Source organism: Erinaceus europaeus, assembly GCF_950295315.1.
Source record: "Erinaceus europaeus chromosome 6 unlocalized genomic scaffold, mEriEur2.1 SUPER_6_unloc_55, whole genome shotgun sequence".
Lineage (NCBI taxonomy): Eukaryota > Metazoa > Chordata > Mammalia > Eulipotyphla > Erinaceidae > Erinaceus > Erinaceus europaeus.
Genome location: NW_026647164.1, coordinates 127686 through 155506, shown reverse-complemented (window position 1 = coordinate 155506; position 27821 = coordinate 127686). Strand labels below are relative to the sequence as shown.

Here is a 27821-nt window from a genome sequence, read left to right as displayed (position 1 = left end):
CACGAACAGGAGGTGATGAACACCTTGCTGCTTTCAGAAATTCCAAAAGGGACCAGGGTGAATCTGGGATAACAGAGAGTACATGTTCTCCAGCATGAAGACTGAGTACAAATCCCTGGGCCCTTTACAAGGGGAAATGCGAGGATTTATGATATGTATACATTTCACTTTCTTGCACTCTGGTCTGGTAAGAGACACAGTGCACAGAGACAGAGTCCTGTGTGAGAGAGGCTCCAGAGACAAAGAGGAGGAGCCACTATCTACCTACAGCCACTGAAAAATAAACACCCTCCCTAGCAGTGAGCTGGGTCTGATTTCACAACAGGAAGTGTCCCCAAGTTGGACTGTGGGTGGGTCTTGGTCCCTGCCTGTACCACCCCCTCACCCCTACAGGTGGCTTTCAATGTCAGGAGCCACATCAGGATGGCAGTCATGGGCCCAGAGGGGACACTTGCAGAATGGCTGGGGTTCACCAGTGCTCCCTGCTGGTTCCTACTCAGTGTCTGGGCCTGAGGACACACTGACCTGAGTTCTCCTCAGAGGTCTGCTCCAGATGGCAGGGCTCTGCGATGATGGGGACAGAAGTGGAGTCTTGTGGTCTCCGGCTCAGCAGCTCAATAGTTGGCAGCTCACTCATTTCCTATCCACAGTCTTGTTGATGCCCTACAGCGAGAACAGTCAACATGCAGACTCAGGCTGAAGAATGGTACCAATCAGGCCAACTCACCTTAAGCTAGTGCCCACATGGTGCCTTAGGTCCTCCCACTGGGCCTCAGGATGGAGCCACTGTGTCTGTGGGAGGATCACTGCACTCAGCCAGGGAAACCCTACAGAAAGCAGGTGCCCAGGCATAGAAATTGCTGAGTCCATGGGAGCAGGCTTCCCAGGTTCCCTTGCTTAGAATGCAGACATCCCTTGGTACAGGGTGCAATAGGAACTTTATATTACGTGATATCTGGGGTGACATTGCACTGGGTTTGTCTTTCTTCCAGTAGAGGAGGGAGATAGATCAAAAATAACAACAAGAGGCTGGGAGGTGGGGCACCAGGCTGAGTGCACACATGACCATGTGCAAGGATCTGGGTTTGAGTCCAAGTTCCCAACATGCTTAGAGATGAAACACGCTGCAGGTGTCTATCATTCTCTATTCTCTTTTTTCCCCTCCAATATATCTTTATTCAATAAAATAGACAAAAAAAAAAAGGAAAATGACTGACAGGACCAGTGAATTCATGGTGCCAGTAACCAGCTCCACTGAGTTACAGGATAGCAGAGAGAGAGAGAGGGAGAAAGATAAAGATAGGGAGAGGGAGAGGGAGAGAGAGAAAAGCAGCAACACAACACTGACAATTATTTCCATCATGTGATGAGGATTAAGCTTGAACCTGGATCTGGCACAGGAAAAGCAGGTGACTGTGCAGTAAGAGGGCTCTTCTCCTGGGCCCATTAGTAACTTCTGATAGGATCGTGCCTGAGAACACTCCTGCTCATCCATGCCCAATACCATTGAGAGCTTTATATCTATGGCAGATTATTGTCAGTTCTGACACTAAATGTGTCCTTCTTTAGAAAAGATTTGATTTATTATTTCTTGTGAATAAAGATAAGAGATATTGAGAGGAGAGATAGGGGGTAGAGAGATAGACTGGAGCCTGTAGTTCTGTTTCACTGTCCATCAAGGTTCCCTGTTGCAGGTGGGGGCTAGGGACTTGAACCTGGATGCTTGTGCACTGTAATCTGTGCGCTCTACCAGATATGCCACTGCCTGTAAACTTACATTGCCCTTCTAAACTGTTCCTTTACAGAGATCTGTTAAGAAGTCAAACAAATGAAGGTAGGAACACTGATGGCTGCTGTGATTAAATAACTGCAATGCATTGTGTGGAATTGCTCTGCTCACTATACTGACACATGAGGTCAGTCTAAGAGACTTTAAATGTTTCTTTTCTTTTATTATTTACTTAACTGCTATGTCTTGTGACCCACTATTCCAGAAGATCTTTTCTTTTGAATCCTTTAAAAAGAGACAAGGTGGCCGGGCGCTAGTGCAGCAGGTTAAGTGCACATGGTGTGAAGCTCTAGGACTGGCCTAAGGATCCGGGTTCGAGCCCCTGGCCCATAAGTGGAGAAGCGGGTCTGAAGGTGTATGTCTTTCTCTGCCCTCTCTCTCTTCCTCTCCTCACTAGATTTCTCTCTGTCCTGTCTAACAACAATGATAGTAATAACAAAAACTATTATAATAACAATAAAGAACAAGAGCAACAAAAGAGGAAAATAGCCTCTAGGAGCAGTGGATTCATAGTGCAGAGCACAGAGCCCCAGCAATAGCCCTGGAGGCAGAGAAAGAGAGAGAGAGACAGAGGTTTTGAGATAAGAGATCCAGGCTCACTGCAAGCCTCCACTGATCATGGAGTCTCCCCTCTGTGCTGTTTGAGCTGATCTGATGTGCACCTAGGGTGTGAACCTGGGGCTACCTACACAATAAAATGAACTTTGCTGTGGGAGCTCTGTGCCAGTCCTAGAGTGTCCTTCTCCTTGTCAGGGCTACAAAAGAACAGCAGGCACCTTGCTCTATGCTCCCATCCCACTGCTCCTCCCAGCCCATGAAGTCACCAAAGAGAGAACACAGGGGACTGAAAACCCAGAAGCCAAGTACAAAGCCAGAGCTGACACAGGGAGTAACTGTGCATAAAAACAGTGGCTAGTACTTCATGCTCAGGATTGCTTTCCCTTGCCCTTCCCAAATTAGAGAAAGACAGTTTGCTGTGGTGTGGATTTGAGTTTTAAAAATGTGGTACATTTCTTTTTCTTTTTTTTTCCTAAAATGTTTTCTTAAAGACATTTTAAATTATTTATTTATTTATTTCCTTTTTCTTGCCCTTGTTGTTTTTATTGTTGTAGTATTTATTATTGTTGATGTTGTCATTGTTGGATAGGATAGAGAAATGGAGAGAGGAGGGGAAGACAGAGAGGGGGAGAGAAGGACAGACACCTGCAGACCTGCTTCACTACCTGTGAAGTGACTCCTTTGTAGGTGGGACGGTTCATTTCTTAATGAGAGAAAGAGAGAGAGTAGAGAAAGGAGGAGGAGGAGAAGGAAAGAAAGTTGCAGAACATCATTCTGGATGGGTGCCCCGACCAGCAGGGCGGTGAACAGGGGCTAGGAACCTAAAAAACCTGCAATGAAAGGGACACAAGACACGAACAACGAAGCAAGACAGGTTTCTGATCAAGCTGCAAAATTTGATTGTGTTCACAGGCATTATAAGGCTTTAGGGAAGGAGAGGGAATGCTGGAGGAGGGGGAGGGGGAGCAAACTTCAAAGCAGAATGTTCCTTGCAACAAATGGCAGAAACCAAACTGTGTGTTGACTCACTTGATTACTGATAAATGGTTTACCTGAGGGAAAATGGCCTGCCCATGGGGGAATTAACACTTGTCTCCAGGGATTCCATTGTCTCAAAGCTTATCATCTATTAAGCAGAGAAATGGCTCCTGGCAGATGGGCACTGAGGATGCTGCACTAAGCAGCTCACAGTCCTCTGACATTGCTCTAGCTTGCAGTCTGGGAAATGGAGCTCATTTCTGAGGTATAGAGAGGAAAGTATCTTTCAACTCTGATCTTCTTGAGAATTTAACTTGGACTGTAAATGCACATCACTAAGAGGGCTGGGAACTCAGTCTGAGAAACACCAAGTGTAGGTGTTCAGCACATGAACACCTGAGCCTGGACACTAGCCTCTCGCTATGTTCAAATGCTGAGGACAATTTCCCATGGAACCGGGGTTCAAGAAATACTTCTGTGTAGACTCAGAGGTGTGACCTCATTTGAAAGGAGTCTCAGAAATACAAGGGCCTTTTTTGTAAAGAAATATACTAGCAAGGGCAACCAAAAGGAATAAATAAATAAATAGACTAGCGGAATCCCATACTGAAAATAAAAAGCTGTGAGGAATAGAGAGTGTAATCTGTATTTCTTTAAACATCAAGAAAGAAAGACATGATTAGTGAAGTAAATGAATAAATCAATTAACATTTTTTTCTTTTCCTGTTTTTTTTTTTTGCCTCCAGGGTTATTTATTCCTTGGGCTTAATAAGAATCCACATTTTCTGGCGGCCTATTTTTTAATTTTATTGGATAATACAGAAATTGAGAGTGGAGAGAGAGGGAGAAAGATGGACACAACTGCAGACCAGCTTCCACTATTGTGAAGCAACCCCCCTGAGGTGGGGAGTGGGATAAACCTTGATTCTTGCATAGGTCCTTGTGCTGACTACTATGTGTGCTTAACAGGGTACAGCGCCAGCCCCCTCAACATATATGTTTTTTAATTTTTTATTATCTTTATTTATTTATTGATGGGATAAAGACAGTCAAAAATTGAGAGGGAAAGGGGTGATATGCAGGAAGACACCTGCAGCACAGCTTCACCACTCATGAAGCTTTCCCCCTGTAGGTGGGGAACAGGGGCTTGAACCTGAGTCCTTTAGCATTGTAACATGTGCTCTCTAATGGGTGTGCCACCACCCAGCCTCTCTCTCAAAACATTTTTTCAAGACAGCACTTCTTGGTGAAAAAAAATAGAGAGAAGACTTCACCTCTCTGGCTAGCAACCATCAAGCATGGCTAGAGGTGCAGAGGTGCAGGTCTGAGGTTTGTTTTTTTTTGTTTTGTTTTGTTTTTTCCTGAGAACATGTAGCCGAAAATGTGGAAAGGGAATGAAAAAGACACTGGGAACAGGTGAATTTGGGACAGGGGTATTGATGCCTTTACATTGTACAATGCCTGTTTTCTATTTTCATTATTTTAATAAAGCATTTTACCTAAAACAAATTACACTGTGATGACAAAATGAATAGAAAGACCCAACAACTATATTGTTCCCAAGATTTACAAATTGGTATATTCTTCAGTGTATTAAAGAAAACTTTTAGGAAGTCAGGTTTGACTTTTGTGCCACAGTAAGGGCTGGTCAGGATGGATGAAATGTGTGAAGACAATAAAGCTGAATACTAAACAGCAGCTATTGAGAGAGTTTTGAACTGCTATTTTAAATCTAACCATCCTAACTTAGAATATCTTGACACTTACCCATCAATGTGTCTGGAGTCTCATTTTCCTTAGAAGTCAGACACATCTAATGCTGTGCAGGAACCTTGAATTAAAAAAAAAAAAAAAAAAAAACTGGAGTTACAACCCACCTTTCACAAGATCTACTTGAAGAAAACTTGTTTTTAGCTTCCCTAAGGTTCACAAAGAATGAATCAACTAAAAATATAAATTCTTTTAGCTCCACAGACTTCACTATGGTTGGAGAGTAAACATTGCTGATTTCATTAACTCTTTAACTGAATGCATAAGAACAATATATGTTTAAAAGACTAATGTCAACACTTGTATTTCTTCTTGCAGTGTGACTGTTTCCTTGTAAATGAGAGATATATATTCTAGCATCTTTGCAAATCAAGTTTAAATATGTATCATAGTTTAAAATATTTTCTTGCAAGGAAATATATTGTATCTACATAGCAGTCAAAGTGCTCCTTATTGTAGGGGCGAGGAGTAAATGCCTTGAAAGTGTGAGCAACTTTCAAGAGTAGAGACCATGTCTCGAATGATCTAGAATTAATGTTAACTAGGCAAAAAACTGAGGTGGTAATTACTAGGCAGAGGGTCCCAGGACAGGCAGGGAGTAGGGATGAGGACATCTCCTTGGTTGGAGAGAGGGGAGAGAGTTTAGGGAATCATTCCAGCCAGATGGGTGCTGGGTATGCCGTCTCTCTGTTTCTCTATCCTTGCCTTTGCCTCTGTCTCCATATATATAAAATCAGGCATCTCATAAAAAATATTTTAAAAGATAAATATAGCTCTGAGCATGATCTAAAGAAATGCATTTCTGAAAAAACTGATCAAATTATTAATCTGAGTCTATATGAGAAATAGTCTCATTATTAGTAAGGTACACCAAAGTCATTAAAGGCAAATACTGGGGGCTGGTGGTAGACAGTAGGTAAAACACATATGGCTCAAAGCACAAGGACTGGCATAAAGATCCCAGTTTGAGGCCCCAGAACCTCACCTGTTGTTGGTATGTTTCTAATTCTACTTCTAAAAATCTTTTCTGTTTCATTTGGTTTAAATACCCCCTGCTTAACACTGCATTCTATTTACATAACACTGTATTCTATTTACATAACCTCTGTTAACATGCACCACCCTCCCTCCAGGGCATTGGTGGTTCAGTGGTAGAATTCTTGCCTGCTCCGCCCCCTCTCCTTGTCATACCCTGATTTTCACCAGTCACTTTTCTCTCCACCCTCTGTATGTCACATCTTGTTTACACCCTACTTGGAAAGTATATAAAGACAACATTGTTCGTTTTAGTGAGTTGTGAGTTGGTAGTTGTGTTAGTTTAGCTTAGCTTGGTATAGATTGCGCTGCATCCTGCATGAATAAAGAGATACTGCATACAGCTCAACCATGAGTCCCTTGTCATCTGTTACCCGCCCGTGAAGCCAGCCCTTCGAAAACAACAACCTGAGTATGTGGGAGGTCACTTCACAAACAGTGAAGCAGGTCTGCAGGTGTCTTTCTCTCCCCCTTTCTGCTTCCTGTCCTCTTTAAGATTCTCTTGTCTAATCCAACAACATCAGCTATAACAACAACAACAACAACAAGGGCAATGAAATGTGAAAAACAGCTTCCAGGAGCAGTGGATTTGTAACAGATGACAAGGGACTCATGGTTGAGCTGTATGCAGTATCTCTTTATTCATGCAGGATGCAGCGCAATCTATACCAATGTGGCGCAAAATGCAAGGACCTGCTGAAGGATCCCAGTTCGAGCCCCCAGCTCCCTGCCTGTAGGGGAGTCGCTTCACAGGCGGTGAAGCAGATCTCCAGGTGTCTTTCCCCGTCTGTTCCCCTCCTCTATTTCTCTCTGTCCTGTGTAACAATGACGACATCAATACTAATAACTACAACAACAATAAAAAAGGGCAACCAAAGGGAAAATATAAAAAAAATAATAAAAACAAATGGGAAAAGATACACTGAAATGCCCAGCAGCATATGGCTAGCGGGCATCTCTAGGGGATACTGACACATATTATGAGGCCAGTCACCGCAATGAAGATGTAACTGGGGCGATGCAGGGCCATCCCGCTGTACTGTGGTGCACTGCGGCACCCAGGCTACTACAGACCCGCACGGATGGGGGACACTGAGCTGCACCCAGGGCCAGCATGGACGGGCACCACAGTATCACCAGGGCCACGCGCATCTGCATGAACAGGGATTGCTGTCAGGTGGCTTCTTGCTGATACAAGGGGAGAAGTTCTGCTCATCCAACAGGGTTCCCAGGGCCTGGGAGTTCCTGGTAATGCCATGGAATCCCAACCAGGGGACTCGCCCATCAGCAAGGACACCTGTGAACAAGACACTGAGCTCTGGGAGGAGCAGAGGAGGAGGTTCCTGTCTGCTCAGTAGAGGCTTGGAGAGAATGGAGGACAGCTAAATATGGGGCCTGGGGCAGGTCCACTTCCTACTGAGGCTCAGTAGGACAGACAGGAGGGGACAGCAAACTCCTATTTAATACATCAGGGGATTCTCCTACATCATCATGGGAATATTTGTTTATAGATGAGTTGATACACGCATCCTGGTTTTCCTACCTGAGACCCAAGACTTCTAAAATGGAACCCAAATATAGTCTCTTACAAAGGCTTTCGGCAAGAACGCTCTATTCCTTGATGGAACAGAGCCTTTGTGCAATCTTACAATAGTGACTCCAGAACACAGACAGTCAGAAAAGGAGTCTCATCCCGAGAAGGACTGTCAGGCTCAGCTGTATTGTTAATTACAGATAGACATGCCCTGGTGTAGACTCTGATTTTCTGTGACTGATGACAATAGATGGTCTATTTTATTTTTGCGGGGGCAGGGCAAATGGAGATGATTAAACAAGTTAATTTAATGCAACTTCATCCTTCATCATCTGTTAAGGCAAGATTCAAGTACAGTTTCCTCAGGTTTCAGTGAAGTAAGAATGTTATTGACAACAACAACAAGAACAAAAAGCTGAACTATATGTTAATAAAGTAAGAGTCATCTTAATAAAAGGTATGTTATACGATTTTCATTCTTGGTGTAAGATCTTTTTTCTCAAGATAGAGACAGAAAAACAGAGGGGCGAAGAGACAGACAAATAGACAGACAGAGAGACAGAGAGAGAGAGATGGTGCCAAAGCTTTTTTCAACATGGAGGGTCTAGGCTTGAGGCTTTGTCATACAAAAGCAAGGTAGTGCTTTATCTAAGAGAGCCTTTTGCCCTTCCACTGATGCAAAAGCTTATCGAATCTTTTTTTTTTTTTCTGTAGTAGGAATATTAGAAGCATAACATGGAATCATGGGGGAATATGAAGCTGTTGAATTAAAAACAAATAGTCCTGACAATCAACATCCAGTCAATATGTGAGAAGTAAGTCAGTGGAGTGAGGTCAGAGCCACATTCTAGCTGAGTCAAGGCCACTTCAGCCCAGGCTGTGCTCAGTCCATTTCACCCCCCCAATACTCTCTGTGCATGGGAGTTCCCCACTACAAGTATGGATTGACAGGCCTGGCAGTGCATCTGCTCCCAGGGTGGCCAGGATACTGGACACACACTGGGGTGGGGAAGGTGTCTTCCCAGGCCCTAAAGGTCCTGCTCTAATGACAGAACAATGCACCTACAGAGCAGCCCATGGAGGACAGGATCTGGGCATCTGGAATAAAAGCCACCTCTAGCCTGTGGACAACACGAGACCCAGGGAGTCATTTCATCTGGGAATCAAAGTCAGCACATAGCATCCAATGCTCATGTTCAAGCTGATAATTGTAGGGCCTGTAAATTATCTCTTAAATATCCATGTCACCCCTGGCAGAAAAAGGGTTGGCCACACTGACCTAGAGCAATTCCCAAAATAAAATACCTTTCTAGAAATGACTTGGGATGAGAATTGGGTCCCTGCCTGTAACCTTCCCTGAACCCCCGCACCCCCCACATGCGAATGGTCCTGTGTCATGATCCTGCTTCAGAAAGGGAGACATCCCAGAGGAGGCATTTTGGGAAGGCTGGGGCTCACCTCTCCCCTGCTGGCTCCTTCTCTACTGCCTGGCCTTGCAGACCTGCTGCCCTGGGGTCTCTGAAGTCATCTGCTCCAGATGGAAGGGTTCCTTAAGGGTGGGAAAAGACCATGAAATGGTGAGTCCAGATACAGTACCTGAGGGGATTCTGAATGATCCTTTTACATTTACCATTTTTTTCTAGGTTACCTCAGTAAATCATAAGGGACAGGGACCTGTGAAAACACCATTTGTAAGGATGACAATTAACTGAGGGAAACTGTTATTTGTTTATGCTGAGGAACTTTTTATTTTTCCCCCAAGGGCTGTTGCTGGGGCTTGGTGCCTGCACTATGAATCCATTGTTCCTAGAGGCCATTTTTCCCATTGTTGTAGTTGTTATAGTTGCTGTTGTTGGATAGGACATAGAGAAATCGAGAGAGGAGGGGAAGACAGAGGGGGAGAGAAAGAAAGACAGACACCTGCAGACCTGCTTCACTGCCTGTGAAGCGTGGCCCCTGCAGGTGGGGAGGCTGCAACTAGAACCTGGATCCTTAACCTGATCCTTGCACTTCTTACCATGTGCGCTTAACCTGCTGTGCTACCTCTTGGCCCCCAGGAATGATGTTTTGCAAGACTGTAGTCATCTGATGGGTTCACATTCATATCTCCCTAAACTACGTGTAGAAACTCTCACCCTGAGCCATATGCTATCTCCCTTGAACACAGGGCTTTGGGCATCTCCCCTGCTTTTAGAAAATTTCTTTGATTCTTGTAGGAATTTCCAGTTAGTAAACATCACTCCCTTTTTTTGAAAAAAATATGTATCATTGGATAGAGACAGAGATAAATTGAGAGAGGAGGGGATACAGAGAAGGAGAGAGCCAGAGACATTTGCAGGCCTGCTTCACTACTCCAGAAGCTTCAACAGGGGCTTGAACCTGTGTGCTTGTGCACTGTAATGTGTGTGCTTTTTCAGGACATGGCCACCTGGCCCTCAAACTCACTTCCTTACAAGGAGTATGATGACTGACATCAGGAAGAGCCTGATCAACATTATGGAATTTAATAAGCAACATTATTTCTATATTTAGGCTGTAGAGACACTAAGAATTCCTTTTGCTTCCTATGCCTTTACAGTTTCCCATAAACATAAATATCTATAGTTTCCCTAGTAAACCAACTGCACAGCATGCAGGTGGTATACCCATTAGAGTACAAATGTTATCAAGAGCAAGGACCTGGGTTCCTTTCCCTGCTTCCACCTGCTCTGGAGAAGCTTCATGGGCTATGACGCGGTGCTATAGGTGTCTGACTCTCTTCCTCTCCACCCTCTCCAGACAGGAATGCCACTCTTGTTTTTGCTGCACAGACCTGCAGTGCAAGAAATTGGGAAGAAATAAGTTCAACTCCACAAAATACTGATGTCCTTATTTCCTTTTTTTATCTGTGGGCCTCCTGTGCATGATTACACTGTGCCAGATGACCCGTGTTTTCTTTTGTTTTTCCCTTTTAATGTTCAGAAGAGAACGAGAGAGAATAACAAAGACTAAAGCTTCATGCTTGAGCCATTGGCTTTACAGACAAGTAGATGAAAAGGTTTTAAATGTAAAAGTCATGACCACATGGAAAACCAAGATGGAGGTCTTAGGAGAAAGTAACCACGAAGCTGTTCCTGGGCCAGCCTAGAACCAGTGACTTCTTGTCTCTGCTGGTGGCTCTCCTGGATCTGTGCAAGTAGGCAGACACCCACAGGCTAAGCAGGGACACTGAGTGCTTGATCCTGAAGCTCCTTTCAAACTCGGAGAGACAGAGAGAAGCACTCTGTCATTCTCCCCTCTGCTCTTAGCCCAACCCATGAGCTTCTGCAGCTCTGTCCTCATCTGGCAGCTCAGCAAGGGTGGGGAGAGGGGCCTGAGCACTGTGTGTGCTGACTGACCCTGGAAACACCACACCACAGGCAGGAAGGTCCTGCCCTCAGAGCTGAGGCTCAAGTGTGGCTGCACTCTTCACTTCTGGGTTTACAAATGTCATTCAGAGAATGCTGAGCGTTCCTTTCCTGTTGCTGAATTTCTGATATTTATACTTTGTTACACTTAATGTATATACTACATTGCTAAACCTCATACATTAGTAGAAATGATGAACTTTTTAATTCGGGCCTTCTAAATTATTTCAGGCCTTCACAGAAAAGAACACATGATTGAAAAAAATATTTCAATAGCTTTTTCATAAAAGAATGAAATAAATAAATTTATTTAGAGTTTCTTTCAAGTATTTATTTAGGATGAGAGGAATAGATCACCAGGTAGCCTATTTCAAAGCTCCATTTGTTGATTGATGAGAGAGACAAGAGATAGAATGACACATGACACAAGCGTATGCAGTGCCACAGACAAGACCTGAGATTTATGTTGCTGAGTTGTTTCTACCCAGTGCCAAAAACCATTCTGTAGCTGTCACTTACCTCTGTACTTATCCACCAAGCATAATCCTATTTATCCCAAAGGATACAACATCATCTTTACTTTCCTAGGGGATACTTCATTGAGTATATGTCCCATAACTTTTTTTTCCCCTCCTCCAGGGTTATTGCTGGGCTCGGTGCCTGCACCATGAATCCACCGTTCCTGGAGGCCATTTTTTCCCCCTTTTGTTGCCCTTGTTGTAGCTTCGTTGTGGTTATTATTATTGCCCTTGTTGACGCAATTCGTTGTTGGATAGGACAGAGAGAAATGGAGAGAGGAGGGGAAGACAGAGAAGGGGAGAGAAAGATAGACACCTGCAGACCTGCTTCACCGCCTGTGAAGCGACTCCCCTGCAGGTGGGGAGCCGGGGGCTCGAACTGGGATCCTTGCGCCGGTTCCTGCGCTTTGCGCCACATGCGCTTAACCCACTGCGCCACCGCCCGACCCCCGTCCCATAACTTTTTTATCCAGTCATCTGTCAAAGGGCATTTCGGTTGCTTCCAAATGGGGGCTATATAGGTCCTAAACTGGAGAAATGTGGGCTGTGGTTTTTCTAGTTGTTCAGGAAGCTTGATGGACGCCTGTCTTTTATTTATCACACAACCACCTCAACATTATGCCTCTGCCAGGCATCATTCACAGTTTTGGATGAGACCTTGGTTTGCAAGACTATATGTTTCAGACATGTCCATGCAGCTTCCAGGGGAAGTTTCCAACACTGTCCAGGTCCCGGACCCCTAGGTGCTAATGACCGTCCACCACAAGTGGCTACTAATGAATTCTTATCTGCATCTTCAGATTGGCCTACATATTTAAGTTATTTTCCTGAGGAAATGAAACAGTGTCCTATTGTAAGAACTAAAAAAAAAAGAAAAGAAAAAAAGGCCCAATTCTCATGCAACCAACTTTTGAATGGGGAAGACAGAAATTCAACAGAAGAGACTACCAATCACAATGTGATTCTAGACTCCTGGAAATATTACCCAGGAAAAAACAAAGAGGGAAGTGAGGGAGTAAAGGTGAAAGATGAAACCTGAATGACACTGTGGAGAGGACAAACAAGGAAGGCTCCTTGGAAGAGCTCATTTGAAAGGAGACTTATTTGAATTTAATTTCTTTTTTTTTTTCAGAGCTCTGCTCAGATCTGGCTTATGGTGGTAGCAGGGTTTGAACCTGGGACCCTGAAGCTTCTGACATAAATGTCATTTGCATAGCCATTATGCTATCTCCCTGGCTCTTGATTTATTTTAATCACTGCAGGGAATAACCCTGGCCCTGCCATCTGCACAGTGCCACTGAATGGCCCTAATGCCCAACTGTATAATATTTAAAATAATTTTTTAGAGAGAGCAGTTGGAGAAAGAGAGTCAGAATCATCACAGCACCTGTCACCACCCATGATGAGACTGAGGCCATGTATGGTGCTGATGCTCAAATGCAGGGATTCAAACATGGAAGGCATGCACTCTAAGAGATGAGCTATCTCCAGTCACCAAAATGTAAACACACTTTGAATTCATCTAAAATGCCACTGTGAATAACTGCAGGAACGATATAAAATTGAGGGGGAAAATTACACTTCTCACTGATATTTTTAGCTAAAATTGGTGTTACGTTCTGGACCCAGACATGAACATGTTTATGTCCACAGTGTCAGTGAGACAAGCCCCACTCCTTCATTTAGACATGGTTCAAGTCAGTCACATCAGGTTCTGTTTTTAAAGGAAAAATGGAAAGACTCTAAGTTACAGAACAGCCTGACATGTGCTTCCAAAGAACATGAGCTGCTCAGAAGGGTCCCCAGAACAACAATCCACACAGTTACTGTGGTGCTGATCTCCACATCTCGGCTTCCTCACCAGCCTGGCCACCACCACAGGCAATGCTCTGTCTTAATCTTATCTTCATATTCACTGAGCATGCTCTTACCAAACCAGATGTGTGTGGGCACTCACAGGACTAACTGACCCTACTTCTCTAAGTTGATGTCAATGTCCCTGAAGCCCCGAGGCTGTCCCTCCAAATAAATGTGCAGCACAGGGAGTTTCACCTGGAGCTATTCAGCACTGAGCTCAGTCCCCCAGAGGAAGTCCATCCTGTGACAGAACAGAATCTCTGGGGTCTAAAAACTCCTCAGATGGTGCCCACCTGCAGCCAGGCTTCATCTCTGCACAATGATGAGCTAAGAACGCTGTGCTCTGCACTAATCTCTGCTCCCTCACCTCAATAATAGTAACTCTGAGCTTCCTTCAGAAGTATGTTTAAATTCTAATATGCAGTTCATTCTGACGGAAGAGAACTTCTAACAGCTGCTGGGAAAATGCAAGTGCATCTGCGTGTATCTTGGATGCTGAATCCCAGGCCCCAGACTGTTCAGTTATTTCCCTAACGTGTTCAGTCCTGGCTATGCTGTGTCATGTTCATAGGTAAGGCCTGTAGGACTCCAACATCAGAAGCTAACTCAGTAGGAATCAAAAGGTTTGGGCTCTGTGTGTGCATATGTGTGTGTCTACATCCACACTTCACTACCCCTGGCTTGTGTGATGAGAGGGCTCAGGGCAAAAGCCATGGCTCAGGTGCTAGCTCATCTGGTAGAGAGCACATGATACCATAGTAGAGGACCTGGGTTCAAGTCTCTGGTTCCCTCTTGAAGGCGTAAGAACTCAGGAGCAGGTGAGCAGTGTTGCATGCGATCATCTTCTCTCTTTATTTTGAATAGAGAGAGAAACTGAAAGTGGAAAGAGAGATTATAGAAAGGGAGAGACACCTGCTGATCTGCTTAACTGCTCTGTGAAGCCTCCTTTCCCCCCGGGTGAGGACCGGAGGCTTAAACCTGGGTCCTTGTACATTATCTTAGCTGAGCTCTATAGTGTGTGACACTGTTTCCCCCATCCATCTGGGTGCTCCATCGAATGAAAAATGGGAAAAGAAGAAGATAAAGAACGGCCTCTAGGAATGGTGGAGTTGGGCAGGTGTGGAGTCCCAGCCCTGGAGGGACAAAATGAAGCACAGAGTAAAGGCCGTCTCACACTAAACATTTCCGTGAACTTTCAAAGGTTCAGTGTTCACCTCACTGTTGCCTTCCTTCTAGCTTTTGCTGTTTGTCTGTTTTCCTTTTGCCATCATCTTAATGGGGGCCTCCAGGTTTATGGGAGAGTTGACATAAGGGCACAATCCCAATCACTGTCTCTGTAACCTATGGAGATACCCGGTCTCCTGCCCTCAGAAAGCAGAAGCGCCTTTGAAGAAGCTTCTGGAAGCTCCAGGTGGGAATCAGTGACGTCAAGGTCATAGGCATGTGGCTGAGGTCTCAGACCCACATCACTGAGTGCACCCCTTCTTACCATCCAGCAGGACGGGATCCACCTGTGCACTGTGACTCCTGGTGGACTTGGGGTGTGGTCTCCAACCCGGGTCCCGGTGCCTCCTCTCAGAGCAGAAGTGCAGACCCATGTGGAACCATGAAATCAGGCAGGAGCAGGAGTGGGAGCAGGAGCAGGAGGCAGAGGCTCAGGGCATAGAGAGAGCAGGGGTGAGTCTTTCCTGGATGAGTCATGGTGTTGAGGGAGAGAAGGCACAACCCAGAAATGGGAGTGGTTACAGCTGTAGGTGGGGCCTTTGGCTTTAAAGGTGGTGAACCTTGTGGGGCTTGCTCTCTTTCTGGGGAATACCATGTGATCAAGGAGAAAGTGAGTGAGTTCATTCCTCTCCCTCTCCCTCTCTTGTACACTAACATGTTTCGTTTTCTCTACAGTTTAGTTTACTTGGATAACCATGCTCTCTTTTTAGTTCATTGTTGAGATTGGCGTGAGGCACTTTCAGAATGGGGGCAGATGCCCCCCCCCCACATTATCTCTTTAACAATTGTGTGGGATGGAGGGGCTGTGAGTCAGTGTTGGGATCCCCAATAAAGGCCCAGCAGTGTCACTTCACTCAGGTGACCTGGACTGTGTCCTCCTGGCCACCATCACAGGGAAGACTGAGGGGCTGCTGCAAGCAGGGGCAGGTCTTGTGTCAAAGCCCAGCAGCTCCCCCAAGAGCTCCTGTGAAGGGGAGACCCAGGTCCCCAACCAGCACTGGCCCAAGTCAAGGGCCAGGAAGACACCAAGGTCATGACCTCAGAGGTTACAGGGGCCTTTGATTTTTTTTTTTCTCAGCTGCTCACTCCCTGCTCAGCTCTGGCTGATTCTGGTGCTGAAACAGGATTTGGGATCTCAGAGCCCCAGGCTTTCAAGTCATTTGCACAACAATTCTGCTGACTGGCCAACCCATTACAGGGACATTGGCAATGCAGATTGGGATCACAGTGAGACTCCAGCTCACACATCAACATACCTTTAAGATCTGGGGTCTGGGAAAGTGTGGGCAAAGGGAGCCCTGAGAAGTGACACTGCTGTTGCGAATGCAAACTGGTGCAGCCCCTTTGGAAAGCTGCAGGAAGAGTCCTCAAACAAACAAAAAGGGCAGTGCCTTAAGATCCAGCAATACCATCCCTAGGCTTCTATCCAAAGACATGGAAGCACTGGTTCTCAAAGATATCTGAGCCCGGGGGCCAGGTGGTATTGCAGCAGGTTAACTGCACATGGCAGCACAAGGATCCTGGCTTGAGCCCCAGGCCCCCTGCTCCACACATGCAGGGAGGGGTCGCTTCACTGGGGGTGAAGCTGGTCTGCTGGTGTCTGTCTTTTTCTCTCGACTCTCTCTTCCCCCTCCTCTCTCAATTTCTCTTTGTCCTTTCCAACAACAGCAATGCAACAATGGCATCAAAGTTGGAAAAATGTCCTCCAGGAGCAGTGGATTTGTAGTGCAGGCACCCAGCCCCACAGATAACCCTGGAGGCAAACACATAAAAAAAAAAAAGGTATCTGAGCCCCATGTTCTCAGCTGCACTGCTTACAGTAGCCAAACAGGAAAGCAAATAGCCAATAACAGATCACTGAATAAGAAGTTATGGGAATAGGTATTAATCATTCTTGAAAGTTCTGTAGAATTAAATGAATCTTTTTTTTACTGGAAACAATGAATAGTGTTGTTTCTAGTCATTAATGTAGGAACACAAGCAGAATGACTTCTGGTCCACTGGGTTATCAAGCAAACTTACCAACATTGATCATGGATGTTTAATAGTGAAATCTGGCCTAATAGTGAAAATATCTAATAGTGAGACCTGGTATCAAGTGCTTTTTTCTTTTTTTTCTTCAATTTTTAAAATTTATTTATGTTTATTATATATTTTCCCTTTTTATTTATTTTTCCCTTTTTATTGCCCTTGTTCTAGTTGTTGTTGTTATTGATGTTGTCATTGTTGGATAAGATAGAAATGGAGAGATGAGTGGAAGACAGAGAGTGGCAGAGAAAGATACACACCTGCAGACCTGCTTCAAAGCTTGTGAAGGGACTCCCCTGCAGGTGGGGAACCCAGCAGGCGGTGGTGGTCAAAGCAGGATCCTTACTCAGGTCCTCATGCTTCATGCCACCTGTACTTAACCCACTACACTATACCACCTAAGTCCCATCCATTGCTTTTTTTTCCAGTCCTCTTTTATGATTAAATTCATGAATAACTCCGAATAAACACTGTGACACGTAACTTTTTAGTATATTCTTGTGAGAGTTTGCTTCCTACCTTGATGTTCATTACTCAATTTCTCTCTTGTAGTACACAAATGGGCAGAGAGGTAGAGAAATAACTGCATTTGTATGTATAGATAGAGACATGTAGAAATAGGGAACGTTAAAGCAATACTATGTCGTTATTTATCTACTAGGGAAACATATTTCAGAAACTTTATGTCTTGTACTTCTGATACATTTTTGAACTAGAAGTTTAGACACTTCTGCTTTATTCTAAGGAATCTGAGGATCAGCAGAATTGCTGTGACTTGAACTGCAGCTCTTTCCCTTCTACATTTTTTCCCTCTTTATTTTCATGGAGGTTAAGGGAGCCTTCCTGTGGTTATCAAAGAAAGAACATGCAGAGAAAAAGTCAATCGACTGTGAGAGATGGTTAGGTCTTCTCTTCAAAAGAACACGAATAGAACAACTGTTTAGTACAAACATTCTTTTTATAAATTGTTATCTGTGACCACCTGTGGCCAGTAGTTTTGTATTCTTTAGGTCAGCTCCCTGCAGTGCCTCCCAGTCCTCCAGCAGAGACCCTCATACTCCCTTCCTCCTTTCCTCCTTTAGACAATGGAGAGATTGTGAGCTCTGAAGCCCAGCCCAGGGGTGGGGAGACAGTTCTGCTTCAGATATAAAAGATGGGAGAATGCTGAGGGGGACATGCTGCTGCCTGTAGGCCACTGTGGGTGGCACGCCCTTTTGCAAAAGAATAAATAAATGCCTTGCTTCAATTCCTATTTTTTGCCTTGACAACTATTTTTAATTGGACATCATTTCCAACACTAGGAACCCAGGGATGCTGATGGCTCACCCCACTCCTGCCACCTAACAACATCCCATTTGTTCTTTCTCTCTGAATTTAAAGTCTACTGAGAAATTGAGAGGAAGGGGAGAGATAGAGATGTGGAGAGAAAGAGACCACCACAGACCTGCCTCACCTCTCCTCCCCATGCAGGTGGGGAACCACCAGGCCTCCAACCCTGGTCCTTGTGCAGGGAAGTCTGGGAACTCCAGCAGGTTCCTCACAGCCCAGCAGCCCAGCACAGGTGTTCAGATCATTTTTCCAGGAAGGGGTTGGAGCAGTGCAAGAAATGGAAGGGGATACACCCATGACACAAACACAGGGGGAGCAAAAGCAGAGCTCCAGTACCCTTCTGTCTCTGTGGCCACCTCACCAGGACAGGGAACTTGGCGCCTCAGCCTCGTAAACCTGGTGCCATGCCCAGTGAACCGTCTTTTACCTCTCTCTAGCTCCTGGGAAGGAAGCTCCCAGGAACAGATCCTGGGAACAGACTGCAAACACCCTGCCCAAAGTAACAACTATTCCAGACCAAGGGGCAGTGCAATGAGAGTAAGGCCAGCCCAGGAGGGGCCCTGCTGTGTTATGTTGCCACCTTTTGGTCACAGAGCAGAATGCACCTTACAGCCAACCAAAGGGCTCCCATATTTCTCCCAAATTTCTCTTCACTTTCTTTTCCAGACACAGATCCAGGGAGAAAAACATACAGAGAAACACCAGAACACTGTCAGCTCAAGCTCAAGGGGTGCGGGGGAACTGAAACTGGGCTCTTAAAGCCACAGGTATGACAGGCTTCAGCAGAACTCCTAAGCACAAGTTCTTCTTATTTTATTTTATTTTATTTAAAGAACTCACAAAGTTTTATACCACATTCAAATATGGGTCACACAAGGTATGTTGCTTCTCCTCCTCCTCCTCCTCCTTCTTCTTCTTCTTCCTCTTCCTATTCTTCCTCTTCCTCCTCTTCCTCTTCTTCCTCTTCTTCTTCTTCTTCTTCTTCTTCTTCTTCTTCTTCTTCTTCTTCTTCTTCTTCTTCTTCTTTTTAACCAGGACACTGATCAGCTCTGGACTATGGTAGTCTTAGGGATTGAAAATGGGACCTTGGAACTTCAGGCATGAAAGTATTTTTGCATAACCACTATGCTCTCTACCCCCACTCTCTTTTATTTTAAATAGTTGTATTTTATTGTATTATTATATTTAGTTATGGGGAGAGAGAAAGATGTCAATGCTCTCCCAGTCGAAGGGCTTCTTTGAAAAATATTTTTATTTTCCATTACTTTCTTAAATAGCTTTACTAATGAGAGATAGGTATAAAGACAGAAAGATGATAACTAGGCAGTCACTTCTGCCCAAGCCCTACTTATTTATTTACTACTTTATCACATTTTATTTTATTGTTATGTTTAGTAATGAAAGCTAGAGAAATGGAATGATACAAAAAGTGTGAGAATGGGCAGGGTTAAATAACATAATGCTGATGGAAAGAGACTCATACTGGAAGCTCTAGGGTTCCTGCCTCACCATGATGCAGAGCTGAGCAAGGCTCTGGTAAAAAAATAAATACTTAATAAATAAGTGTGTGTGTGTGTGTGTGTGTGTGTGTGTGTGTGTGTGTGTGTGTGTGTGTGTATCAGAGTGAAAGCACAGCACTGCTCAGCTCAGACTTATGCTGGAGAGCTGGGGATTCAACCTGAAGCCTTGGAACCTGAAGCATGAAAGCTTTCTATGTAAACTTTAAGTTAGCTCCCCAGCCTCCAAGTTTAGATGTTATTAACTGGCAAAGATCCTGAACACAATATTAAGAAGAAAAAAAAGTAAAATCGATTATAGTGGTAACGCCATTATGTTAAGAAAAGACATCTGGGGAGTCAGCGGTAGCACAGTGGGTTAAGCACACATGGCACAAAGCACAAGTACCAGCATAAGGATCCTGGTCCAAGCCCCTAACTCCCCACCTGCAGGGGGGGTCGCTTCACAGGCAGTGAAGCAGGTTAACAGTTGTCTATCTTTCTATCCCCCTCTCTGCCATCCCTCCTCTATGCATTTCTCTCTGTCCTATCCAACAACAATAACAACAACAGAGAAAATAGTTTTTTTTTAAAAAAATAGGAGTAGGAAAGAACAGACAAACTGTGAGAGACAGAGTACGATTATTGTTTATATTTGGAGGGTGGATGAATGGGGATTTGTGGTTTTTTCTAATTTGGTCTATAAGTGGTAAAAAAAAACTGAAAAAAAAAGACTGAGGAGATAGCATAATGGTCATACAAAAGCACCACTATACTCCATATATCTCTCCTTCTCCTTCCTCTCCTTTTCTGTATTTCCCTTCCCTTCCTTTTCCTTCTTTAGCTGACCACTGCTTAACTCTGGCTTATGCTGTTGGAGACTGAATCTGGAATCTCTGGTGCCTCAAGCACTAAAGTCTTCTGCATGAACTACTAAGTAGTCCCCCCAATTTCACTCAGAGAGGCAGGCACTCCCCCTTGGTGCTGTGACTCTCATTTTTTAATAAATGTATTTGATTTAATAGCACAGAGAGAAATTAAGAAGGAAGGAGAAATAGAGAGGGGAGAGACAGAAACACACCTATAGCACTGCTTCACCACTCCTAAAGCTTTAACCCCTGCAGGTAGGGGCTGAGGGCTTGAACTAGGGTCCTTGCACATGGTAACATATACACTCTACTGGGTGTACCTCTGCCCAGCCCCTGGTTCTATGGTACTCCTATGTGGTACCAGGGTTCATCTGGGCCAGGAGCACCCTACTAGGTATGCATCCGACCTCTCTCAGCCCCTAGCAAAGATATTTAAATATTATATGGAGCAGAGCATGGTGGGTGGTGCAGCCAGTTGAGCACACAGGTTACCATGTACAGTGACCTGGGTTCAAGGCCCAGGTCCCCACCTCTGGGGGGAGGTTTCATGAGAGGAGAAGCAGTGTAGCAGGTATATTTCTCTCCCTATATCCCCTTTCATTTTCAATTTCTCTCTGTCTCTACAAAGAAGAAAGTAAATAAATATTTTTTTTAGATTTTTATTTATTTCCCCTTCTGTTGCCCTTGTTGTTTTTTATTGTTTGTGTACTTATTATTGTTGTTATTGACGCCAGCATTGTTAGGGCAGAGAGAAATGGAAAGAGGATGGGAAGACAGAGATGGGGAGAGAAAGACACCTGCAGACCTGCTTTACCACCTGTGAAGTGACTCCCCTACAGGTGAGGAGCCAGGGGCTCAAACCTATATCTTTATGCTGGTCCTAGTGCTTTGTCCCACATGCAATTAACCCACTGCAGTACTGCCAACTCCCATAAATAAATATTTTTAAAAAACTTTTAAAAAGACTAAGAAACAAAGATTTTGCTAGGCAGGTGAAATAGCTCACTTGAATAGTGCATTGGCTTTTCCATGTGTCTAATGCAGGTTTGAACCCTGCCCCCACTTCACTGAAGCAAGCTTTAGTGCTGTTATCTATCTATCTATCTATCTAACAATCTATCTATCTATCAATCAATCTACCTATGTATCATCTATCTCTATCACAACAAAGAATTATTATGGTTATTCTGGGAAATGGCATAATTCAGAAATAGGATTGACTCATTGCTCAGAATCCTTCAAAGCAGATGCCAGGATCTGACTCCTGAAACGAGTCAGAGATGGGTGAGCTTATAGCAGTAGCGGAGTGGACTCTCTCTATGATTCTATCTCTCTCCCTGTGCCTCTATCCCCTTCCTTCACTCTCCCTTCCCACTATCTCAGAATTTATAGTTGATGGCTTATTTTTGTAATTGTCTATTCTTGCCTTTCCATTTTTCATTTCTCTTTTCATAATGTCTGTTGTTGTTTTTACAGTGGTGGTGTTGTCTGGCTAACTGGTTTTGATTGAACTGCATCAATCTCTGCTTCAGCTGCTATTATACACTCTGGGGTTTGTGACTTCATCTGAGAAAAGACTCTAGTGTGCCCTTATACTCACACACACAACAACTTAAGAATGATAGGACAGAAAACTACAAACCACATCAATGAAAAAATAAAGAAGGTAAAATTGAGAGCAAATAAAACTGTTAGCACAATGAATCAGGACAAGACCCCAGAACAGAGTCCAGATAAATCAGAAGTAATTATAGATTAGAAAGGTATGCAAACACTAATAGACATGATGATCACAGAAATGAAGACAACTATGGAGGAAAGGACAATCAGAAATAGGGAAACAACAGAGGAGACCCTCAAGGAAAATACCAGCTACCTCAAGGTAATTAGAGAACTGAAAGCTGACATAGCTGAGCTAAAAGGCCAACTAGCAGAACAAGTTACTGAGCTGAAGAAGGAAGGTAAAGGAAGGGAACGAAGATTAACAGAAGCAGAAGAAAGAATTACCAGACAGAGAGGATGAGCTAGAGAAATATAAGAAGGATGTAAAAGAGCTAAAAGAGAGATTGAGAGACACTGAAAACAATAACAGAGACATATGGGATGATCTCAAAAAGTAACACTTCATAATTGGCCTACCAGAGGAAAAAAGAGAGGAAGGGTAAGAAAATATCCTAGAGGAATTAAGAGAGAAAAACTTCCCAGCTCTCAACAACAGAAAGGACATTAAGATTTCAGAGGCCAGGAGAGTCCCAAACAGGATAAACCCAAACCTGAAGACACCATGACACATCGTAGTTACAATGAAAAGAAGTAAGGATAAAGAAAGGATCCTGGGTGCTGAGCAGCAGCACAGCCAGTTAAGTGCACATGACCTGAAGTGCAAGGACCAGCATAAGGATCTGTGTTTGCGCCCCTACAGGGGGTCACTTCACAGATGTTAAAACAGGTCTGCAGGTGTCTATCTTGTTCTCCCCCTCTATCTTCCCCTCCTTTCTCCATTTCTGGCTGTCCTATCCAACAACAATACTACTAACAACAATAATGATAATATTGCATTTGCCAGTCCCAACCTAATCAATGTAACGAGTACCACCTCAGCATGCTTCACTTCAGACTGTGTCAAGAGACTTCAGGTGTGGAATGACAACCTTCAGCTTCATTACTTGGGTGAGACCTTTCCTTCCATAGTATTCTCTAATTCCATCCCAGGAGGTTCACTCCCAACAAAGTCCCAAAACCTAGATATAGATCAGGTCCCATGAGATAGAGCATATGTTCACACCATCCTTAAACTAGGGCAAAATATATACCTGAAAGCATAAGTACACAACAGTCTGCAGTGAGTCAGTATAAAGTTCCTAATGAAATAGTATCTAATTAGACTTAGATACCCTCCTCACCTCCTTCCTATTACAGTTCTCTTACTCACTCCAAAGCTAACCTTAACAAAGCAAGGACTGCAAACCTGAATAAGGGCAAGAGACTGGCTTACGTTAATGATGACTCTTTAGTCACTATCAGGCCACCCCATCAGCTGGGGCCCTATTCGGGGAGTCCTGAGTTTCTCAAACAGACATGATGGGCCTAGACATCAAATAATTCCCTCTCTCCATTGTTACCAGTCATCTCTATCAAAAACAACCCTATGTGGGCCCCCCATTGGACCTTGTCCTCACCTTGGATCAACAATGGTAGAGAATGTTCTATCCTCCCTTTGGAGGATGGACAACATAAGCTATGCTACACCTAAGGAAGATCGGTCCTGATATTGGGGCAGCTTGGAATGCTCCTACTCGTGACCACAGAATGTGAGCTCAGATCTACAGGGATGCAGAATTCACATAGACTCCTAAGTTGAATATTGGCCCCAGTCCATATCAAATTGATGGGGTTTACAGTCAACAATATTTATACCCCTTTCCCATATTAGGGAACTACTCTCTTCCCTGATCCAGCTTTCTGTCCCTTTTCCAGCCATGACATCACCTCCCCAGACAATACTGGGATCCACTTGCATATCAGATTTCAGGCTCAGAGGAAAAATTAAAAACAAACTAGTATAGCTACAGGACCTTTGAAATATTACTAAAATATGCCTATTAGCTATCTCCAAAATGGAGGGCCCGCCTCCCCAACACGCCATCTGCACTAATCCAGCCTTTCACATGTATCCATAAACTAGGGAAAATATATACCTGAAAGCAGAAGTACACAAGAGTCTGCAGTGAGTACCCCCCAACACTTCATCTGCACTATTCCAGCCTTTAGGTCCATGACTGTCAACAATTTGTTTGGCTTTGTATGTTAGTTCTCTTTTCTGCCACCAGGTTCCAGATGTCAGCATGATGCTGACCAGACTTCCCTGGACAGACAACCCCACCAATGTGTCCTGGATCTCTGCTTCCCCAGAGCTCCACCCTAATAGGGAAAGAGAGAAGCTGGCTGGGAGTATGGATCTGGATCGACCATTCAACTCCCATGTTCAGCGGGGAAGCAATTACAGAAAACAGACCTTCCACCTTCTGCATTCCACAGTGATCTTTGGTCCATACTCCCAGAGGGATAAGGAATAGGAAAGCTGGCAGGGGAGGGGATGGGATATGGAGTACTGGTGGTAGGAATTGTGTGGAGTTGTACCCCTCTTATCCTATGATTTTGTGAATATTTCCTTTTTTAAATAAATTAAGAACGTGAAGAAATTTTTAAAAATTAAACATTTTGAAAATTGCCTCCCTGCAGAGATTTTTTTTTTTTTTGGCTTCCAGGGTAACTTCTAGGGCTCAGTGCCTGCACTACAAATCCACACTGTGGATGTGCCTAGGTGAGAAAGGATTAAGAGGCCCAGAGGTAGTCTGAGCACTAACTACTGTGCCAGGACTGTGGGGCTGCTCACCCTTTCACCATGAAATTTAAACAATACATTGCATGGCCCGGCTGCCACATACAAATACATACACTACAGTGCCTAAGGATACCAGGGAGTAAGCCCCGTGACCTTGCCTGCAGGGGGGAAAGCTTCACAGATTCTAAAGCAGGGATATGGGAGTCTCTGTCTCCTTCTTCTCAATTTCCTTCTCTAGAAAAATAAATATTGAATTAACAAAATAAGCACTAAGGTGAGGAGCTTACCCTGCAGTCCTTAGAGCCTGGCTTCTGGTAATTGAAACATGGGAACAGGAGAAGGTGATTCCAGGGTTTAGAAGAAGCCTTTCCAACTATAACTGACTTCTAGAGAAAGTATTCTGTAAAACTTTGGAGGATTGAGTTAATGGGATGACAGAAAGGCAAAAAGATAACTGAAGGGAAGGTTAGAATGTCCCCAGTCGTCACAAGCAAGGTCCCATCAGTGTAAATCAATCTGAGAAAGTCCAGAAAGAGCTTTGAAGAATAGACTCTGTGGGGTTGTAGGCCTCAAAAATATTTTTATTCTATCTCTTTGAGTAAAAAACAAGAAACCCGTGATTTTACGATTTAGCTTTCATGGATGCAGGCCTACCGACCAGTTTAGAGAAACAAATACATTAACTGGGTATTTTGAAAGGAGGCACTGGTGATCTGTTTATATATCCTCTGTGCAGCTCTACTTGTAGGCCAGTATCTGAAGAGAGAAAATCATGCAGGCAAAGAGCTGCAAGGAGGTGGCAGGTGCCGGCACTGGTAGTGACAGAGAACCATTAGCTGTAGGAGATTTGATTTCACTTTGTTTAAAGCCCCCTCATGGCTACCTCTACAGAGTATTATTTAATTTAGTTTTTGTTTGCTTGCTTGCTTTTTTGTTGTTTTTGTTTCAAACAGAGCACTGATCAGCCATGGCTTATTGGGAATTAAACTTAGGGCTTCATGTATCTTGGGACTGAATGTTTGGAGCTTTAATGCTAGTACCATCTCCCCAGCCCAACACACTCTCTATTCTTTTGAAATTACCTTCTGAATATTTCTGAATGAATCCTGTTATGGCTGGCTTTTATACCACAGCCTCTGTTCAGGTGCTTAAAATATCTATGTTCAACATCTTCTCACACCATCCAGTTCCATGTTGTGCTACCTCTGCAACTGCTGCCTGTGACTTCTGAAGGATAGTTCTTGCGCAACTGCCCAAATCCACCTCAGTCCTCAACCATCCAGCTCAGTGTTCCTGTCGCCAAAAAGAAACCTGCTGACAGCAGCTTCTCTCCTCATGAACTAAGCTTTCTACTTTTCACAACACCTCAGTCAGTGCCCATCTGCCACACAGCTGAGCAGCTACCAGTCCCCGCAGGTTCCAGCAGGTTCACTAAACTCAATGGTCACAGGCAGAAATACTTAGGAGACAGCATTTCAAATGCATGAATGAGCACCACAACATCTGCAAACTGGACACAGCCAGGTGGGCTCTCTAGGGCAGGGAGAAGCCTGTCTGCCTGCCTTGTCTGCAGCATCTACACTAGGCTCCCTTCTCACCAGCGCTGAGCTGGCCTGGCTGAGGCTTCACTTCTGTCCCGAGGCCCTGCTGGACATGGTCACTTCCCTGCTGCTGGACAACTCTGCCCCAGACAGCCTCCCACTGGATCCTAAAATATCCAGGCTTAGCACCCATGGGAGGAGAGGCAGGAGCCCAGCAATGCCCAGGGGGGACTAATGGCCACATGCCTCTGAAGCTCCAGTCGCCATTCCTTGTACAGGAACATTTCTGAACCAGAAACTAACTAGGACAGAACTGTCTGTGGGATCAAAAGTTGTTGGCCTGTTGGCCTCTGTGTCCAGAAACAAGGATGAGCTGTCACAGTTGACCTACTAGGAGAAAATGGACTGAACTGATTTCGGCAAGAGTGGCAAGAAAAAGCAGAGAAGATCCTGGAAGACTGACCTAAAAGGAAGACTCAAATTGTTTACAGTGATGCTGTATCTGTGTTGATGGATGGATTGGGGATGTTTTTAGATTTCTCTAGTGTCTCATACAATCCAGGAAGTGATGCAGTCAGTGTATGGATTAGGCATGGAGTCTACTATGATAGTGGGAGGTGGTAGAATTGGGATTCCCATTAGAAAGAAACTCCATTTCATCCCACAGTGTCTTAGCATCCCTACCTGCCTCAGAGCCAGGTTATGCTGAAAGAAGACAGGAATGTTTTTGACCAGTATTTTTTTAAATTTCTATTTATTTATTTAAAAAAGGATATGTTAACAAAACCATAGGATAGGAGGGGTACAACTCCACACAATTTCCAACACCAGATCTCTATATCCCATTCCCTCCCCTTAAGGAAGACAGGAATGTTTTTTACTATTATTTTTAAATTTCTTAGGAGACATTTTATCCATACCATTCTAATACTCTCCCATCAATAATTATATGTTGAAAAAAGTGTATTGGCTTGCTATGTATTATAACCAGACTAAAATGTCTAATTAAATAATTTATTATTATGACTTTTTTTTTACCACCAGGGTTATTGCTGGGGCTCTTGGCTGCACGATGACTCCATTGCTCTCCACAGTCATTTTTCCCTTTTCTAATTTGCTGCGCCAGAGAGATACAGAGACGGGGAGAGAAGGATAAAGGCAGACATCAGCAGCACTGCTCCACCACTTGGGAGGTTTCGGGGTGTCTCTCTCCTTCTCCGGCAGGATGTTCTCCAGGGGAAAGGTAACAGGCTGGTTCTTTCTCGCTCACGACAGGGGTGACACGAAGTAAAAGACACCAGGGGACTCTTAGCGTGAATCTAGAATCTGAGTCCTTAGAGTCCCAGAATCCTAGAGTCCGTTTATTAGCAAAACTGACATGAGTTAAATAGAAAAGCAATGGAGGTAATTATTGTTGCAATATGACAGCAATTACAGGTTTCTTAACAGTCAGCATGCCCCTAAGGTAGGGGGTTGGTATGACAGGAATTGATGAGATACAAGACAGTTATTTTCCATAACACAAGCAACTTAATTATCCAAAGGTATTTGAGAGAGGCATAGG

The 27821-nt window shown here is 44.2% G+C and overlaps 1 long non-coding RNA gene across 1 annotated transcript; it reads right to left on the bottom strand.

Annotated features, from left to right (window-relative positions):
• Positions 1-632: 632 nt before the first annotated feature.
• Positions 633-9141, bottom strand: LOC132536219 (uncharacterized). The gene is made up of 3 exons (XR_009547879.1): positions 9123-9141; positions 5093-5156; positions 633-663 (listed from the first exon to the last, which is right to left on the bottom strand). It is a non-coding gene; the product is annotated as an uncharacterized LOC132536219 (long non-coding RNA).
• Positions 9142-27821: the final 18680 nt, after the last annotated feature.